Raw genomic sequence first — 21,426 nt, 5'->3', positions numbered from 1 at the left:
GCGAAGAGAAAACAAAACTCCACACGTATCACAAACAGCAGCAGCAGCATCCGAACCGCGCCAACTATGCGCACACTTAACTTAATAATAGTAACAATAACAACAACAGCAGCATCAAGAACGGTAATAATAACTTTATTGCTCCGTTCTGCTTTGGAGATTTTCCGCCTGTGGGGAAATCTATAGGCAACAGCTTTTCCCGTGGAGCCAGGTCTTCTCTGGGTGTCGTTAGGGGAAACGAGGACAAAATGATTTTTTGTCTAGCTTACTACGTTTTTTTTTTCTTAGAAGAAAAAAGTCGTGCTTGAGCTTGAGTTAAATTGATCATCCGTAGATGCTACTCAAATATCGCCAAATCTACTACAATCACACAAGGAACCAATGAGATAGCTGCTTGGGATTAACAAGCGTCATCAACGTGTAAGTATTGATGATGTATGTTTAGGCAAGAATGACGTCTGTCACGTCAGATTGCAGGTCAATGTACAAAAAAGGATTGGAAGTTATGGTTCAATCCCTTTCCCATGCTGGTCACCGCGTCTGCGCAAGTTCATGTGGATGTCGGTGTGCTTTGGGAAATGGCTGTACAGCAGAGGTTCGCGTTGGTGCGTGGATGCCTTTTTCGCAGGCGTACGGTGAGACTGTGAGTTGAGATAATTGTATAGGTGATACGGCACAGTTCGTTCGCCTTTTCCCGTTTTGTAGGCGTAATATGAATCTATGCTATGAAATTTACTGGTTGTGCACTTTGGTACACTATCCCCTGCGTTATTCATTTCTAGTCGTGTTTCCAAAGGGAGCATTAAGGACGAAAACAAAAAGACGACTAGGAAAACAAGAGGAAAATAAGTAGAATAGAGTGCGTGAGTGGCATATCCCTTCGCCATTCGTCTTTTTCACCTACAACCATGCTCAATGCTCATCCCCAGAGCATGTGATGGATGTTCCAGTATAGCGGAATCTACAAACTACTCCAACCACATAGATATTACAGATGTAAGAAGGAACGGAGAGGGGGCAAAGATCCCCTTTTGAAAAACGAGAACTGTCAAGTCTTGTTACATGCACAAATTTGCCTCCAACTAGCGGTAGGGGGGCGGGACTGATGGAGAGTAACACGATACATATGTTGGGTTCCGAGATGTGTATACCTACTGGACAAATGGTGAACATTCTGGGGCCAGTAAAGCTGATACGAGAAACGCGCCGGCACTCCCATCTAGCCCTAGTTGGGACGTAATGTCAAGAGAAAGAAGACTTTCTGCAAAGCTTTTCTTCGAAGAAAGGTATACATTCATAGAACATATTTCTATAAAAGGTCATAGAGTTAGTAAAACTCTATGTACTACTTAAATTCGTAAATCGCTCCAGGAAGCATTTATTTTTGAAACATACATCCACAAAAAATAAACACAAATAAAATCATTGAATACCTACTGTATTTATGAAAACAAATAATCATACCTACAAGAAGTTCTAAAGAATATTACTAAAGAATAAATTCCTCTGATAGTTCATCTAAGAAATGCTCTGGAAATTTCTTCAGAAATCCTTTTAGGAAATCGTTCAGGGATTACTTCATCCAGGAAATGCTCTAGGATGCCCTTGTATTTTTTTTTGTAATTATTATTATTTTTTTTAAATCGATCAAAATTTGTAAATTTTTGATTTATTTTGAATATTAAAACTATTGGATATTTTTAAAAGAAAGGCGTAAAGTTTTAATTTTGTTTTTTCTTTCATTTTATGAAACTTTTTAAAATTTTGAATTATAGGCGCAGCGAGCTAAAAAGCCAAGGGATCAGAAACTGTACGGCATGAAACTAGGTGTATTATTCAAATTCTTACAAAGATTCCACAGATATTTTTTTCAGATTTCTCCAGGAGTTTTTCTACATAACTTCAAACAGATTTTTTTTTCTGAAGGTTGGAAAGTTTATACGAAATTTGCTGTTGAAAATCTTCACAAATGATTTCTTAGAATTCATGGAAGAATTACGTCAAAAAATCCAAAGAAGATCCAATCCAAGAATTGCTTAATATAATCTTTTAGCAGGGTTTTCATCAAGAACTTCAAAAAATATTTAGTTACGAAATTCTTCCAGGAATACTGCAAAAATTTCTTTACCAAATTTCTTAAGTTTTTTTTTCAGAAATTCTTCTTGGCACTCATGCTAAGCTATGAAAACTTCCAGAAATTCCTAAAGAAATTTATCTAGGAACTTTTCTAGGCAGTCATTCTTCCATATGCAGACATTCTTCCATAACTCCCCTAGGGATTCGTCCAGGAAATTATCTGGGGATTCTTTCAGAAAATCTGTTGGAACTCCTCCTTGAATTCCCCAGGGATTGCTGCAGAAATTTTACCAGGAATTGTTCCACGGATTCTTCCAGGAATTCCTTCTAGGATTGATACAAGAATTTCCTGAGAGATTATTCAGAAATTCCTCCAAGGATTCTTCCAAAAAGTTTCTTCAGGAAATGCGTGCAAAACTTGCCACATAATCTTGATAAATTTGTGCAAGTTTTTCAAAAATAATTATAGTATTTCCAGAAAGTGTCTTTTTTTAGAAATTCAACTGCATAATTTCTGAAAAATGGAAAAATCAATCAGTAAATATGCAACCAATTTTTTTCCTAGAATTTCTCAAACATTTTCCCCTTTTATAAATTTTGACAGGAATACAGTTGAAAAGTGACTTATATTTTCTTCGCAAATTTCACTAAACATTTACTCACGAAATTCATGATGAATTGTACAAGACTTTCAATAAGGCGTACAGGAAAAGCATAATAAACAAAGCCTTCATAACCCTCTCCAGAAATAACAACACTGTTGATGATATTTTTTCAAGAAATTTAAAACTTTAAGAAAATTGCCAAAACATTCCTTTCGAAAAATCCTCGAGTATTCTGACGAGAAAGAACGGTTAACAATGTATGCCGGAAACTTCTACTTCTGCAAGTTTATCGATAACTAAAACACAGACAAACATACGTATCACCTGGTCCAAAGTGCGATTTAAATCATCGTCACAAAAGTATAACCGCCCTATGCTAATTACGCAGTGTTTCGAAAATCCACTGAGTAGATGGCGGTAGTGAACAAGCGTCAAACAGGAGCAACAACGATGCGAGTGCCATGAGCGAGAGATTTGCGAACTACATAATGTTTGAATAGTCTGTTAAACACAGAAACGATGGGAAGTGGGTAGAGTGAAACGTCTGTTTGTCTGTGACTAAAAAAAAAATTAATCAATTTTTTTGACATTTGCAAAAAATATCAGGAATTTTCCACACAAGACGTCCGCCGGTAATTCTTCCAATAACTTGATGAGGCTTTTTTCAGAACAGTCATCTAAGTGGGATTTGCAACTATAAGTTGATTGCATGGAAGACAATTTTTCATCGTCAATCAGTTTGGCTTTGTTAATAATCAGTTGGTTATTAGTTTTCATAAACTTGGTTCCTAGAATAAATAGTTTTTGCTGACCCTGGCACTTTTCGCTACTAGGCCTGTTTCAACAATTTCTGCAGCATTTCTTCTAGACGGCCGTTCTACGCATAGTTGTCCCATGTTACATGGGATTCCCATATAACATGGGACAATTGGGCGTAGAACGGCAGAGAGCTTCGTACAGTGACTAACCCAGGAATTTCTCTGACGATGCTTTCAAGAGTATATCCAAATATTCCTCTAGGAATTTTCTTAAGCGATTACTCTTCAGACTCCTCCAATAATTTCTCCTGCAGTTCCTCTGTGGATTTCTCTAGTAATGAATTCATGGATATTCTCTAGACGAGAGATTCTCTGGAGATTCCTCTCTAAGAATTGTCCAGGGATTCCTGTGAGTATATCCTCAGGGAATTCCTCTGGAAATTCATCCAAAGATTCCTCTGAGAATTATTTAGACAATTTCTCTAGGAATACTTTCAGGAATTCCTCTGCAAATTTGTCCAGGGGTTCCACTGGAAATTCGACTAAAGATTTCTCAGGTAATTCATCTCGAATGCCTCCGCGGAATCTTCTAGGAATATTCACAGTGATTCTCCTGAGTACTGCTCGAGAGAATTTCCTGAGAATTTATCCATGAACTCCTCCGGAAATATGGTGGTTTGGGTCATAAATAGCTTGTGAGGAAATTAAACGTGCGAAAAAAAAAAATGATCCAAAAGAAGACTTTTGCAGAATTTTTCTCCGAAGACAGGTACATTGAAGGAACATATTTTTATTTAAAGTTGTAGTGTTAGTAATTGCTTATTTACTAAGCTTGGAAGCATTTTTTAGGATACTCTAAAAAAAAACAAATAAAATCAATTAATAAAATAAAAAATATAGAAGAACACATTAATTACAAGAAATTTCTAGTATTTTTTTCAGGAATGCATTTGGGAGTTCCTTAAAGAATTCCTCTGTCAATTTACCCAAGAAATATTCTGGAAATTGTTTCTATAATGTGTTGGGGGATTACTTTCTCCAGGAAATCTTCCGAAGTTCATTTTTATTTCTGAAAGTTTGTGTTTTTTTTATTTCAAAATTGTTGGATATTTAAAAAAAATAAACTTTAAATTAGCATTAGCATTAGCATTAAGCAAGTCGCACAAATTCGTAGGTGGTACAGCCCTGGATCGCTGTTATGAGGGTTGCATCTTTCCTGTCCGTTATCAAAGCACAAAGATTTGGGACTAATCTCTGACTCTTAGACAAGATTGACGCAATCCTCCAACGGTCGAGTGCTGTCCTGGCCACGTCCTTGCGACAGCTGAGGGATGGGAAAGGAAGATTAGTTGGACACCTATGAAAGTACATAGAGACCTCTACATTCTTTCAGGCCTAGGCGTCACGGGAATTTGGATGTCAGTGGAAGGGTAAAGTTCAAAGGAAACGTTTGGTCAACGTTCAGGTGCACGCAACATTTTTGGTTGATGTCTGGTTCCTTTCCTAATTCCTTGTTGGGTGTTCGATTCCAAATCTGAAATAAAAAGTAAAATTATAGATTTTTAAATGATGATAGGCTCACAACAGTAACATAATTACAAATTACCTGAATCCTCCTGAAAGAGATGGTTTATTAACAATGAAAAACATAACATATGTAAAAGAAAAAAAAAAGTAGAGCAAATTATGATCTTGGATTTTTTTTTGCATTTAAATTAACAAAGCTAAAAAAATACAAGATCAAAATTTGTTATGGTAGATCTTACGCCGTAACGCACCATTATAAGGTAATCTACCCACGTTACGGGGCAAAAAAAAAAAAAAAAAAAAAAAAAAATAAACTTTAAATGTTCCGAAAAACGGCAAGTTTTAAACTTAATAAATTTTGAATTATAGGCGTAGCGTGCAAAAAAAGCCAAGGGATCAGCAATTATACGGCATGAAACTGTTATACAAATTCTTGAAACGATTCCACAGGTTCTCTTTTCAGATTTATCCAAGAGCTTTTCAACACAATCTCCAACAGGAATTTATATGTTACATTTTACCAGAAATTTTTGTAGAAAATTTCTACAAGTTTGTACTTTTCAACACAATCTCCAACAGGAATTTATATGTTACATTTTACCAGAAATTTTTGTAGAAAATTTCTACAAGTTTGTACTTAGAATTTACGTAAGAATTTCGACAAAAAATCCTAGAATAACTGTTTGCAGAACTATCAACAGGGTTGTCATCAAGGACTCCAAAAAGTAGCTAGTCGAGAAATTCTCCCAAGATTTCTACTGTACTTAATCTGCAAATCTCTTAAAATTGTTTAGGAGAATTCCATTCAAGTGGGTACTCGTCCAGTCCAGTTTTCTATAAATTCCGGATGGAATTCTTTTGGTAACTTTTAAATCTTCCTAATTTTCTTTTGAGAACTTTCTTCAGGCTGGTATTTCATTCGAGATTTTGCCAAAAATTTCTGCAGGAAATTTTCCCGAGCCTTTAAAAATATTCTCAGAGGAATTTGTCCACAAATTTCCGGAAATAATTCATTCACTAAAAATATCCATATAAGGATTTCTTCTAAAATGCCTTCCTCTCACATAAATTTCTGCATGTATACTTTTACAAGAACTTCCAGAATTCCTTTAGGAATTCATCTGGGGACTTCTCTAGAAATTCGTGCAGAAATTCTTTCAGATATTCAACCATAATTGGTTAACCAAACCATTAACCCTACGGATTCCTTCTGGAAATTGCTCCAGATATTCTTCAGGAAATTCTACCGGGGATTCATCCAGAAATTTCCCCACGTATTCTTCTAGGAATTCCTCCCAAGTTTTCATCAAGAATTTTCTAAAAACATTGTTTTAAAATTGCTTCAAGGATTCTTCCACAATACGTCGAGGCATTTCACAAAAAAAAAAACTCTGGGAATTTCTTCCAAATCATTTTTTGGAAATCGATCAGAGTAAAGTAAAGTTTTTTTTTTGTAATTATTAAAATTGATTGCAGCTTTTGAATTTTTTGTGTTTTTTAAATTTTAAAACTATTGGAAATCTTCAAAAAGTTTTTAATTGTGAAACTCTGAAAATGTGAAGTTTTTATGCCATTTAAAACTTTAGAAATTTTGGAGTTCAGGCATAGCGAGCTAATTAGCTAATCAGCAATTGTACGGCATAAAACTCGGCATGTTATTCGGATTCTTACAACGTTTCTGCAGAGTCTGTTTTCAGATTTTCTCCAGGAACTTTCCTACACAATTTTCGACAGGAATATGTATATCTTGACAACAGAAATTTCTGTTAGAAATCTCTACAATTTTCTTAGAGTTCATGGAAGAATTTCGACAAAAAATCCTACTAGAATTCTCCAAGAACTGCTTAACATATTCATTTTTCATTCTAAAAACTATCTAGCTGAGAAATTCTCCCAGGGTTTCTACAAATCTCTTAAAAATGTTTACAAGAATTCCGCTTGCTACTCATTCTTTCTATAAATTCTTCTGGTAAATTTACTTAAATTTTACTGATTTTTTTTTCAGGCATTCTTCTGTTAGCTCACCGGAGTTTCCTCCAGAAATTCTTCCAGGGATTTTTCCAAGAACTCTTGCTGGAAATTTTCCCGAGCCTTCTCCAGGGATTTTTCCAGAGATTATTGGACAAATTCTTCCACAGTGTCTGCAAAGAATCGTTGCAAAGAATCGTCGTGCAAAGAACTTCTCTACAAATTCTTCCAGGGCTCACAAAAAAAATCCTTCTAGGGATTGCTTCGGTAGTTCCTTCATACATTCTACTGCAAATGCCTCCAGGGATTTCTTTGGGAATTTCAACAAGGATTCTTCAGGAAAATTTTCTAAAGATTGCACTGGGACTTGCAGAATTTCTCTAGGAATTCTAACAAGAATTCCTGCATGGATACTTCTACGAGAACTGAGTTCCAGGGTTTGGTTATCAGAAGTGCTTCCAGGAGTTCCTCAGGGATATCCTCTCGGAATTCCTATATAAATTTCTATAGGGCTCTCTGTAGGATTCCCTTAGGCCCTGTAGGAATTCTACTATGGATTCTTCAAGGAACTCTTGCTTTAGACAAAATAAAATTATTTGAGTTTTCCAGGTTTTCACAGGGGAGAATTTCGAAAGTTTGTTTATTTTATAGTTCAAAGAAATTTCACCAAGTCGCTGAATTCTTCCAAGAATTTTAACATGAGACGTGTACACTTTGATGTTCCTGTTAGGAAACACATGTCTTCTAGTTAATCATTGCTCGAAATGACCTGAAAGTAGGTCTCTGGAATGGGAATGATGAGATTTCATGATACTGTTTCATGCCAGAGCACTATAAATGTCGGACTTCCTCCGAAGATTGTACTCTGGGCAGGGCATGCCTCTAGGGATTTCTCTGAGAATTCCTGCAGTGGTCTTTTTGACATTTTTTTGAGAAACCTTACTAAAATTCCTTTTAGTATTTGGTAAGAAATTCCTTAGTGAATTCATCTAGGAATTCAACTGGAAATTTCTTAAATACTATGAGAAAACCTTCAGGTTTCTCTATGAGTCTTTGAGGAATAATTCTAGGAATTTCTCGAGAGTGCTCTTTTGGGATTTTTTTCAAGAATTATTCTTCATGTAAAAATTTCTCAACGGATTCTTCCAAGAATTCCTGTAGGGCTTCCTATGGAAACAATTCAACATAATTCCTCTAAAAAGTACGTCACAATTTTCTTCAGTAATTCCGAGTGGGATTCCTTCAGAAACATTATCGAGAAATTGCACTTATTTTAATAGAATGTTACTACCTACTGGTATCGAATCCACGGTGTAACAAATGCAATTAATGTTTGTAGCACTTCGTTGCCTTGACTGATAATTTAACTGATAAAATAATGACCCGCACTTATAATATCACTGCATCAAAAATTAAGCCATTTTGATACTTACACTACAAGTAGGTATCAAGCATCTTATGTTTTGGGTTTCAACATTATTCGTCGAGCCAAGTACAAGATACTGAAGACGACCTTACAGTTGAGGTCGAAATACGTATCTGTCAAAGGATGCAAATTCTTAGTGGAATTCTAAGGAACTTGATTTTCTTTTTTTTAACATTATCCCATTTAGCAGCATTCCATCATTTATAATATCACTGACAATTTTTCATCTGCTGCCTATTTTAACAGCTTCAATTGCACAGACATATCATATACATTTTTGCACAGACATAGTATTAGTCATTCTCTGGTAGAAGTTTTAACTCTTCTTCTGATTTCTTATTCAAACGTAGACGATTGGTTTATCACGATAAAAAACAGTGAATACATAAACGATGCTCTTTGAGTCCTGCAGTCCGAACATTTCTGAATTTTGTCAATTTGCACTGAAAGAGTGCAGAAACTATTTAAAATATTAGGTTGCAGTAGGCTAGCGCTTTTGCCTTCCTCGTACACCAAAGTGTACTGAAAGGCTATATGTCCATTCAATAAAACCAATTTTCGATAGAAGGCTCAGAAAGTCGAGTCACATATACTAATCAACTTAGTTCGACGAACAGAGATGATGTCTGTATGTGGGTATGTATGTATGTCTGTGCGCAAAAAAGTTCACTCACTTTTAAGGCACTCCCCATTGACCGATTTTTCGGATTATAGCTCGAATCGAACCAGAATTTTACCGCATTGTTTGCTATTAAAAATGGTGCGGATCGGTCAAGGCGTTCCGGAGTTCTGGCCATTTAAGTGATTCGGACCAGCACCGGCGAACTGGTCATATATAAAACTGAACCAAATTCTATCATGCGACACATCAAATTGCGCCGAACTTTGTAAACTTTAGCATAGTTGCCGGGGTTTATGCGATAATCTTCAACGGAAACCTTAAAATCACTGTGTCTGCCAAAAATTTAAGATGACGACCTAAAATCCAAGATGGTGACCCACAACTAAAAGAGGCGGCTGTATTAAGGTGTTTTAGTCTCTTAAACCATGCAATATGGGTATATTTGGTATGGAGAAGATGTAAATTATGATCAGAATATCCAAGATGGTGGCCTAAAATCCAAGATGGCGACTCAAAATTCAAGATGGCAGCTGCTTTAAGGTGTTTAAGGTTCTAAAACCATGCAATATGGGTATATTTGGTATGGGGAAGATGTCCGGAGTCCATAAATGGGAATCAGAATATTCAAAATGGCAGTCCAAAATCCAAGGTGGAGATTGTTTTAAGGAGTTTTAGGCTCTTAAGTCATGCAATAAAGAAGATGTCCGGAGTCTAAAAATGGCGACCATAATGTGCAAGATGGCTGCCCAAAATCCAAGATGGTAGCCCAATGTTCAATATGGCAGCTGCTAAAAGGTGTTTTAGGTTCTGAAACCATGCTTAATCCATTCTAAGGTTCTAAAACCAAATATGGGTATATTTGCTATGGGGAAGTCGTCCGGTGTCCGGCGGTCCTAGGATGTTAAGCAAGGCGCATCACTATGGCGTAGTGCACGTTCAGCGACCCTGTCTGGATCATATTGACCACAACATCTTACTAGGGTTAGTGGAGTTTTATGCTGTAAAATCATGCAATATGGATACATTTCATATATACACTACTTGTCATAAGTATAGACTAACAAACAGTATTGCAAGAATATTGAATCACCCTGATTACCTCGATATCTCTAAAACCAGAACATTTACAAAAATGCAGCGTTCAGATAAGGTGTTGCTTTTGGGCTTCTGAATAACTTTACTGAAGACAGCATCTTTGTAAGCCCTCCGGTTTTGGAGATATCAAGGTGAGTAAAGGTGATGAAATATTGTTGCAATGCTTTTTGTGAGTCTATACTTATGACGGGTAGTGTATATAGTATATATGGGGAAGAAGTCTGGAGTCGGGAGTCAAAGATGGCAGCAGATTAATGGAGTTTCAATTTCTTAAACCATGCAATATGGGTATATTTGTTATGGGGAAGAAGTCTGGAGTTCAAAAATGGCGATAAGAGTTTCCAAGATGGCAGGCTTACATCCAACATATGAAAGTGCAAAATTCGTCAACATATTACTTGAGTTTTGTTAAAATGGGGTTTCGAAGGCACGAGAAAGGCACCATCACCGCAAGGTGAATGAATTAGGGTTTTTATTGTTCCAAAACGCCTCTGTTGTAAAGCAACAAACGCTATTCCACTCGTTTATTAAATTTCACCCAAGCCATTCCGATGCATGCAATTAATGCGGCAACAGACGCAATATCACAACCGATTGCTTGGAAAATTGCATTCCTGAAGCAAAAGTCATAACTTGCAATCATGTACCTACGCCTAGTGGTAGTGTTACTTGAATCCAGGAATGTGACACACATAGCAGCGATAACAGCGATTCTACCAGTTGGTGAAACGGGGACACAAATAGTGAGAAGGGAAGAACTACTTCTGTAGATACAGCTCTGCTCATAACCGATATCAAGAGCACAGACAAACGGACACTCAAACAGCTTCAGCAATCAAAAGAGGATATGGCTTCGACTCGATGGTACCGGCGATGATACGACGTGACGTATTAATAAAGCACCACTTCCTCCCGGGAGACTAATCCGATGCAGTTACCGACCGTCCGACCGGCCGACCGTCATCGTCGTTGGTTTCCATGGTGCCCCTCTGCCTCTCAGTCAGTTCAGCAGCCTAGTGGTTTGTGGACTGTGAAAATGAAACGAGCGACCAAATGGTTTGACCGTTTTCCCTCTGATCGTTCTCGACTCGAATCGACTCGACTACTGAAAGGGATGCGGATGAGGTCCGGGGATGCGGTTCGTTCCACATCATGTGCTGGTTTTCCTGGTCCTGCAAAACTGCAAACGGCGCTGTTATACCGATATGGGAATTGAGCGACTGCACAGTGTCCTGGTTCAGTGTGCTCTATTGGTCACAAGTAGGCGCATGTTAGCTGTACCACAGATAGCAGCAGTGCTGTCCATGGCTAGCTGCGACGACCCTTGGACGTACCTTTGCAGCATGGATGATGTATGCGGAAAAGTAGGTCGTTTGAAAGATTGGTTCTGCGATACAGAAGCTAGAGCCCTCCATTCCCTGGTAGATAATGGACGGAGATAAAAGAGATTATTTACGCGTGAATTGACGTAATTGTTACGCTGGGATGCCGGCGCCGTTTCCCCCATTAATGCAGATTGTATTGTAGCCATAGAGCTCACCGCAATTTAATCCAATCGAGTTTATCTCTTGAAAGTTGCTAATTGAATTAAAAATCCAAGTGCTGGCTGCAGTACACCCACCCCAGTTCATCGGCAGTAACGGACGGTGCTGAAGCGCAATATTTGTCCCAAGTCAAGTGCTGGGAAAAAATCTAGCCAATTTCCATTAAGGTTATGGTTTTTCTCCGTTGTTGGCGAAAGAACAACCATCCCACGAAGGGAAGAGCAACAGTACCACTCCCAAGAGCGGTACAGAAGACAAAGATCGACCAACGACGATGACGACGACGGTGATGTGATGACTTCCTGTTGAGTCGATGACTGTTGCTGCTGGTAAGTTGGAAAAAAGAGGAATCTTGGAGTGTGAGATTACCTCATCAGCATCGTTTCCTTGCTAAGTAGAGATAGAAGAAATAGAATGCAGTCGAATGTCGAGAAAAGTTTTTTTACCTTCTCTGGTCTTGATTAAAAAGAAAACTCTTGGGTTCTGAATTCAGAAAATAGATGCAAAAGTATGAAGCGTACTTTGAAAAATTAATCGTATGTCTCACAAATTCAATGTATTCAATTTTACATCAATGACTAAATGTATCGACGATACAGATTTTTCAAAAAAAAAAAAAAAAAAATAGAAAATAGAGAAAATAGAAAAATAGAAAATAAAAATAGAACGAGCTCACCAATTCAAGACACTATTCAATCAGCTGAAAGTGACACTGTGATGACTATTTTGAAAAAGCCAAAGCGATTAGAAGCAATCAGCAGACGTCTCTTTTCGAACATTTCTGGGATATTTTTTCGGAACTTTCAAAGACATTTAGGAAGAAGATGCTTGATTTTGTTGCACAAAGTTTAAAGTATATATCAATAAAGTAGTTGAATATGTTTCCTGTAGACCATTTAAACAATAATTCCTGGAGGAAGCTCGGGAACTATCCGAAGAATCTCCTGGTTCTTTATTGGAAAAATGTTATAACATTTCTGGAGAAATGTTGTGTGGATGTTTCTCGAGAGAATTATGGTAGATTTTAGGATTTTTTTTTTGCGATATGCCCTGAACAATTTCTTTATTATGAGTTTCGAAGATGTTGGGTGAAATTCTTATTGAAATGTGTAATAGAACTTGTTTAAGATAATACCTGTATAATTCTTTATGGAATTTCTTACTGTAACTTCTTAAAAAAAAAAATAAATAAAAAAAATGAATTTCTAAAAAAGAAAATGGAATTTCTAAAAAGTGACATTCGTAAAGTATTACATGTCGAAAATATCTGATGAATTTCATGCAAAATATTGGGTGAATGTTTGCGGATAGTTTTTCCCATTTTTTCAAATATTTTCTGATAAAAATATTGGGGAAATACTGATAAATTTCACAAAAAAACATTGAAATAACATATTCCAGAATTATTCAAATAGTTACTTTGGAAAAGTTCCTAATTAGATTGAATTCCTGAAAAAAAAACCTTCTAGGGTATGTGTTCCATCATTAATCTCACGCTCCCATATTCATCCTATTCGAAAACAAGCGATTACGGCACCGATTGATTCCCTTCTTTTAATTTTCATGGGTGCTCAATTCTAACAATGAATACAAAAATAAGAAACAAAACAAACAGCGGTTATATCCTTTGTTTTTCGTAGGATGAAAATGGGAGCCACATGCTTAAGAAGGGAACCAATACCCTAAGTAATTTTAGAAGAATCCGTGGGAGCAATCCTGGAGGGACCTCATAAGGAATCTCTGGCGGAATTTATGGAGAAATTCCTTCAAAAAATTACTAGATAATGTCCTGGTGGAATTCCAAGAGAAACTTATGTAGCAATTTTGGAGAAATTCCTGAAGGAATCCCTGTTCGTATATACTCAAAGAATTCCTGAAAGAATCGAAGGATCAATTTAAAGAAGAATTCTTAGGTAAATTCTCAGAAAAAAATCTCTGGAGAAATTCGCAGAGAGATCCTTGGATAAATTTCCAGAAAAAATCACAGAAGAAATTTTCAGAATTCTTGAAGGCCAGGTGAATTGCCAGAAAAATCACAGAAGTAATTCCCAGAGGAATCCTTGGAGAAATTTCTAAAGGATTCCCTTGTGGAATACCTAGTAAAAATGCTGAAGGGATTCCCAGAGGAATCCCTGGAGGAATTCACCGAATAATCCATGGAATAATTTCCAGATGAATCCATGGAAGAATTCCCAGAGAAATCTTTAGAGGAATTCCCGGAGGAATTGCCAGAGGAACCGCTGGAGAAATTTCCAGTGGAATCTCTAAAGGAGTTCCCAGAGGAATCCCTAGAAGAATTCCCAGAAGAATCCCAGGAGAAACTCCCAGAGGAATTCTTGGAGGAATTCCCAGAGAAATTTTTGGAGCGATTCGCAGAGCAATTCCCTGGAAGGATTATCACAGGAATCCCTTGAGGAATTCACAGAAGAATCCCTGAAAGGATTCGTACAGGGATCCATGGAGGAATTCCCACAGGAATCCTTGGGGAAATTTCCACAGAAATCCTTGGAGGATTTCCCGAGGAATAGCTGGAGGAATTTCCAAATTCTGGAGGAATCCGCTGAAGAATCCCTGGCAGAATTCCCAGACGAATCACTGGAGGGATTCCCACAGGAATCTCTGGAGGAAATTCTCTCGAGGAAATCCCAGAAGAATCCTACGGCATTTTTTGCAGGAATTGACAGAAAAATTCCCGGAGGAATTCCGAGAGAAATCCAGGGCGGAGTTTCTAGAAGAATATCAAAAATCCATGGTGAAATTCCTAAAGGAATCCATGGAGGGATTTACAGAGGAATCGCTGGAGGTGGTTTTAAAAGAATTAGAGGAAATCTTAGAGGAATCACTGAAGGAATTTTCAACGGGAATCTATGAAGAAATTTCCAGAAGAATCCGTGAAAGGATTCACACAGGGATCCCTGGAAGGAATTCCCACAGGAATCTTGGAATCAATTTCCCGATGAATCCCTGGAGTAATTCCCAGAAGACTCCCCGAAAGGATGCACATAGGGATCCCTGAAAGGAATTTCCGCACGAATCCTTGGATCAAATTCTGGATGAATCCCTTGAATTGTCCCTGAAGGAATTCATAGAGTAATCCCTTGATTTCCCATAAGGATTCCACAGAAAGCCTTGGAGCAATTTCCAGAAAATTCCCTCGAAAAAAAAAAACCCAGAAGGATCTCTGGAGGAATCCTACGGCATTTTCTGTAGGAATTGCCAGATAAATCCATGGAGAAATTCCCAGAGAAATCCTGGGCGAAGTTCCTAGAAGAATACCAGAGGAATCCCTGGGGAAACTCCCAAAGGAATCCATGGAGAAATTAACAGAGCAAACCCTGGAGGAATTCCCAGAGGAATCTTTGGAGGAGTTCTTAGGAAAATTCCTAGAGGAATTATCAGAAGAATCTCTTGAAGGAATTCCCATGCGGAGTTTTTTGTGGAATCCTTAGAGATATTCATAGAGGAATTCCTAGATAGATGTCTGGAGCAATTCCTGGAAGAAGAACTTCTGTTGGAGCGCATGGAAAAAATCTATGGAGAAATTCCTGCAGAAGCTCTTGGTGTTATGCTTGGAGGATTTCCTGGAGGACTTTCTGCACGGATCTATGGAGAATTCCAGAAAAAGTTTTCCAGGGAAATCTTTGAAGGACTAGTGAAATTCTTGGAGAAATTCTCAGAGAAATCGCTGAGGAATTCACCGAATAATCCTTGGAATAATTTCTAGATGAATCCATGGAGGGTGTTCTAAAGGAATCTCTGGAGAAATTTCCAAAGAAATCCTTGGAGGCGTTTCCAGGGGAATTCTCAGCGGAACTCCTGGAGAAATTTCCAGAGGTATATCAAAAGAAGTTTCCAGAGGAATTCCCATAAGAATCCCTGGAGAAATTCCCAGAAGAATACTAGGAGGAATTCCCGGAGGAATCCTTGGAGGAATCACCAGAAGAATCCATGGAGGAATTCTCGGAGGAATTGCAGAGGAATCGCTGAAAGAATTCCCCGAGAAATTCGGGAGGAATTTCCACAGAAATCCTAGGAGGAATTTCCAGAAGACTTCCTGGAGTAATTCCCAGAAGAATCTCTGGAGGAATTCCCAGAAAAATCGCTGAAGGCATTCCCAAAGAAATGCCTGGATGAATTCCCTGAAGAATCCCAGAGAGGATTCGTACAGAGCTCCCTGGAGGAATTACCACAGGAATCTTTGGATGAATTTCCAGAAAAATCTCTGGAGAAATTTCCAGAGGAATTCTTAGAATAATACCCACTGGAATCACTTGGTGAAAATTTCAGAAGAACTGGAGGTTTTCTCACAGAAATCCCTACAGGAGTTCCCAGAAGAATCCGTGGAGGAATTCCCAGAAGATTACCTGGAGGAACTCCCAGAGGAATTCTGGGATGAATTCCCTCAGGAATCCTTGAGGGGAATCTCCAGAAAACCCTGGAGGAGTTCCCTGGGAGAATTCTCCGAAGAATCCCTAACAGGGTTCGCACAGGGATCCTTGGTGGAGTTTCCACAGGAATCCTTGAAGAGTTTCCTCCAGAAAACTCTGGAGGAGTTCCCAGAAGAATCACTGGGGTAATTCCCAGAAGAATCCCTGACATGATTCGCACAGGGATCCCTGGAGGAAATCCCACAAGAATTCTTGGATGAATTCCCAGAAGAATCATTGGAGAAATTTCCTGAGAAATCCCTGGAGCAATTTCCAGAAGAAGCCCTGGAGAATCCGTGCAGGTATTCCCTGACGAACCCCTGGACGAATTTCCAGAAGTATCTCTAGAGGGATTCCCACATAAAACTCTGGGGAATTCCCCGAAGAATCCTTGGATGAATTTCTACAGGAATTCTTGGATGAATTCCCAGAGAAATCATTTGGAGGAATTCCCGGAAGAAATCCCTGGAAGAATTCCTTAATGATTAACTGAAATCCTTGGAGGAATTCTCAAAAAACCTCTTGAAGGAATTCCCATGAGGAATTTTCAGAGGAATTCTTAGAGATATTCCTAGGGGAATTCTTAGAGAAATTTCTGGAGAAATTCCTGGGGGACAATTTCTGTTTGGACTGCATGGTAACAGTCTATGGAGAAATTTCTACAGGAGCTCTTGGTGTAATGCTTCGAGGATTTCCTGGAGGAAATTCTGCACGGATCTACACACCAAATTTTTTGAAATGCATCCAGCACAAAAAAAACAAAATAAACTGCTGAATTTCAGCAACATTTTTACTGAATTTCAGCACAACGTTGCTGATCAACTGTCAAAATTGCTGGATGGTTCAGCAAGTTGAAAAATAATGGCTGATACTCAGTAAACTCGTATTGCTGAATGCAATCAGCACAAAAAAAATCATCAAAGTTCACTGAATACCAGCAAACAAAATTTGCAGTGCAAGGAAAATTCAAGAAAACAAATTTTACAAAATCCCAGAAGGAATTGCTGGAAAAATTCCTAGACGAGTGCTTAAAAAAAAACCCTATAGTCTGTAGAAATTTCTTCAACAATTGCTGAAGGAATCTCATAAGAACATCCCAACTAAATACCCGTTGGAGTTGGAAGGAACCACTGTTGACAGTTGTGAGAAAACATATGTTAAGCATTTCCAGAAGAATCCGAGTAGAAATTTTGGAGAAATTCTGTCGTAGGAATTCTGTAAGAAATGATTTAGTTGTTTTTTCAATAAAATATATTTCAAAAATGTTGCCAAAGTTCACAGTTTTGAGAGAAATTTTAGCTTGAACTAAAAAACAATAGGGTATCGCGCCACTTGGGCGGTGGCTTCTATATTCGTCTGTTTTCCACTATAACTCAGTCAACTTTGAACCAATTGACTTGAAATGTTGTACACGGGTAGATACTATACCTATCTCACCACATTCCAAAAGTTGTGTCAATTGGTTCAAATTTGACTGAGTTATAGTGGAAAACAGACGAATATAGAAGCCATCGCCCAAGTGGCTCGATTCCCTATCTGAAGAAATTATTATTTTCTGTCCGAGTACCATGCTCTGCAAATGCTGATCATTAACATTACAGCTGTTCGAACAACTAAAAATTCAAAACTTTAAAGTGTTGCAAAAGTTTAAACATTTCGAAAATTAAAAAAACTTTAAAACGTTTTAAAATTTCGAATTTCTAAACATATTTCAGCTTTTGAAAATTGCTAAGAAAGGAAAAATGCACAAACATTTTCTAAAACTTCAATAAATAATAAAATTGATAACATTTTCAAATATTTTGAAAATTTTAAAAATTTAGAAAACTTAGAAAACTTAGAAAATTTAGACACTTTAGAAAATTTGAAAAATTTAACAATTTAGAAAATTTAAAAAAATATAGAAAATTAAGAAATTTCAAAACTTGAAAAAATTTGAAAAATTTAAAAAAATTAGAAAATATAGAAAATTTGGAAAATTTAGAAAATTTAGAAAAATTAGAAAATTTAGAAAAATTAGAAAATTTAGAAAATTTAGAAAATTTAGAAAATTTAGAAAATTTAGAAAATTTAGAAAATTTAGAAAATTTAGAAAATTTAGAAAATTTAGAAAATTTAGAAAATTTAGAAAATTTAGAAAATTTAGAAAATTTAGAAAATTTAGAAAATTTAGAAAATTTAGAAAATTTAGAAAATTTAGAAAATTTAGAAAATTTAGAAAATTTAGAAAATTTAGAAAATTTAGAAAATTTAGAAAATTTAGAAAATTTAGAAAATTTAGAAAATTTAGAAAATTTAGAAAATTTAGAAAATTTAGAAAATTTAGAAAATTTAGAAAATTTAGAAAATTTAGAAAATTTAGAAAATTTAGAAAATTTAGAAAATTTAGAAACATTAAGAAAATTTAGAAAATTTAGAAAATTTAGAAAGATTAGAAAATTTAGAAAATTTGGAAAATTTAAAAAATTTAAAAAATTTAGAAAATTTAGGAAATTTAGACAAATTAGAAAATTTAGAAAATTTAGAAAATTTTGAAAATTTTGAAAATTAAGAAAATTTAGAAAATTAAGAAAATTTAGAAAATTTAGGAAATTTAGAAAATTAAGAAATTTTAGAAAATTTAGAAAATTTAGAAAATTTAGAAAATTTAGAAAATTTAGAAAATTTAGAAAATCTAGAAAATTTAGAAAATTTAGAAAATTTAGAAAATTTAGAAAATTTAGAAAATTTAGAAAATTTAGAAAATTTAGAAAATTTAGAAAATTTAGAAAATTTAGAAAATTTAGAAAATTTAGAAAATTTAGAAAATTTAGAAAATTTAGAAAATTTAGAAAATTTAGAAAATTTAGAAAATTTAGAAAATTTAGAAAATTTAGAAAATTTAGAAAATTTAGAAAATTTAGAAAATTTAGAAAATTTAGAAAATTTAGAAAATTTAGAAAATTTAGAAAATTTAGAAAATTTAGAAAATTTAGAAAATTTAGAAAATTTAGAAAATTTAGAAAATTTAGAAAATTTAGAAAATTTAGAAAATTTAGAAAATTTAGAAAATTTAGAAAATTTAGAAAATTTAGAAAATTTAGAAAATTTAGAAAATTTAGAAAATTTAGAAAATTTAGAAAATTTAGAAAATTTAGAAAATTTAGAAAATTTAGAAAATTTAGAAAATTTAGAAATTTTAGAAAATTTAGAAAATTTAGAAAATTTAGAAAATTTTAAAAATTTAGAAAATTTAGAAAATTTAGAAAATTTAGAAAATTTAGAAAATTTAGAAAATTTAGAAAATTTAGAAAATTTAGAAAATTTAGAAAATTTAGAAAATTTAGAGAATTTAGAAAATTTAGAAAATTTAGAAAATTTAGAAAATTTAGAAAATTTAGAAAATTTAGAAAATTTAGAAAATTTAGAAAATTTAGAAAATTTAGAAAATTTAGAAAATTTAGAAAATTTAGAAAATTTAGAAAATTTAGAAAATTTAGAAAATTTAGAAAATTTAGAAAATTTAGAAAATTTAGAAAATTTAGAAAATTTAGAAAATTTAGAAAATTTAGAAAATTTAGAAAATTTAGAAAATTTAGAAAATTTAGAAAATTTAGAAAATTTAGAAAATTTAGAAAATTTAGAAAATTTAGAAAATTTAGAAAATTTAGAAAATTTAGAAAATTTAGAAAATTTAGAAAATTTAGAAAATTTAGAAAATTTAGAAAATTTAGAAAATTTAGAAAATTTAGAAAATTTAGAAAATTTAGAAAATTTAGAAAATTTAGAAAATTTAGAAAATTTAGAGAATTCAAAAAATTTAGAAAATTTAGAAAATTTAGAAAATTTAGAAAATGTAAAAAATTTAGAAAATTTAGAAAATTTAGAAAATTTAGTAAATTTTAAAAATTTTGAAAATTTAGAAAATTTTGAAGATTACACAGTTTTAAAGTTTAAATTTGAGGACCAATTTCATTTGTTTTTTTTTCAGAAATGGCAAATGACACACTTTTGAAATTTTTAACGAAAATTTATGAAAGAGTTCAGCAGGAGCTTGTGCAAACATTCTTCTAAACACCTTTCTGCTCTTGATGTATTTATCATCAGTAACTTCGTCCAGAAAACACCCTTGCTATTATTTTCCTAGAACTTTGTTTAGATCTTTTAATGAGTCCTTATTCCTACAAAATGATTTGAAGTCTATCCATTTTGGGTTCATATCCTTTTCTAAATAGTGTTGATAAGATAGCGAATATTATGACGAATATTACAGATTATTGGTCTCAGGTTACTTATAAACAGTTGCTTCATAAGATATAAATAATAATAAAAAACTTAAATAAATTTCAAAAATTTACATTAAAAATAAAAAAAAAACTCGATAATTACAATGAATTAAAATATCCCAGAAATTGGAAGTCTAAAAACTTTCTTTAAACATCTAAAATACCATAACCTTGAAAACAAAAATGTAGAACTTTTTTCTTACAATTATTCGGGCGATTTTTTTAGTTTTTTTTTATAAATTATCTATTGAATTTATTAATGACGAGTATTGTGTTGTTCTTTGCTGTGCATGCATCACTCCTGTAGGTGTGAGTATGACAGCATAATCCATCGCGTTCGCTATTGTCTCGAGTGAAAATCAAAACAATAGTTTCGCGGGTGTTTAGTGTTCAGTATTGTGTTGTTCTTTGCTGAGTATTGTGTTGTTCTTTTCAGAGAAGAACATTAATCAAGGCAATTAGATGATCGGCATTGAACCACAAAAACCCCACAACAATTGGTGAGATCTTTTCAATATTATTTATTTATAAATAATTCTACTTCAGTATATTTACTTTATAACTGCATATAAGTTGAAAATTCGCTATTTTCAACATCCTTTCATCTATTGGAAGATGCTTCAGTTCTGGGCTCTTTCTAAGTTGATGAAAGGATTTATAAATGCTTGCAAGGACTTGGCCAGGTGTGTGGAGCTGAGTGAATCTATGGCATTGTAGATAGTAGCGACATCAGCAATGTCAATGGAAATATTCAACTTTGCAACTCCATCCAAGATTTGTGCAAGTATTCATGCTATGCTATGCTATGCTATTATCTATTGAATTTATTAATGACTCATGTCAAAAAGCGTTTCAAACCATTTTCCTTGCAATATTTGGCATAACTTGCAAGGAAATGTCCACTCCTTATTGCATAACTATCGCTCTCATTACGACAGTTTAAAGGTGCGGATTAAAGGATAATTTCCCACGATTCGACTCGCCTTCCATCAAAACTCGGAAGAAACCCTTGAATTTCTTATGAACCACATCGAGCGTCGAAACTTTCGTCAGCTTCCAGCCAGATATAAGGTTCCGGCTAATGCCAAACCTGCAAAAGGGCGGCAACGTGCT

The 21,426-nt window shown here is 34.8% G+C and overlaps 1 protein-coding gene across 16 annotated transcripts in view; it reads right to left on the bottom strand.

Moving 5' to 3' along the window:
* Nucleotides 1-21,426, bottom strand: part of LOC109432457 (uncharacterized protein CG43867) — a 917,308-nt gene that overhangs the window by 31,571 nt on the left and 864,311 nt on the right. The gene's annotated exons all lie outside the window — the stretch shown is intronic.

Source organism: Aedes albopictus, chromosome 3, assembly GCF_035046485.1.
Source record: "Aedes albopictus strain Foshan chromosome 3, AalbF5, whole genome shotgun sequence".
NCBI classification, from domain to species: domain Eukaryota; kingdom Metazoa; phylum Arthropoda; class Insecta; order Diptera; family Culicidae; genus Aedes; species Aedes albopictus.
Note: the sequence above shows the minus strand (reverse complement) of the source record. Positions and strands in the feature narration are given on the sequence as shown.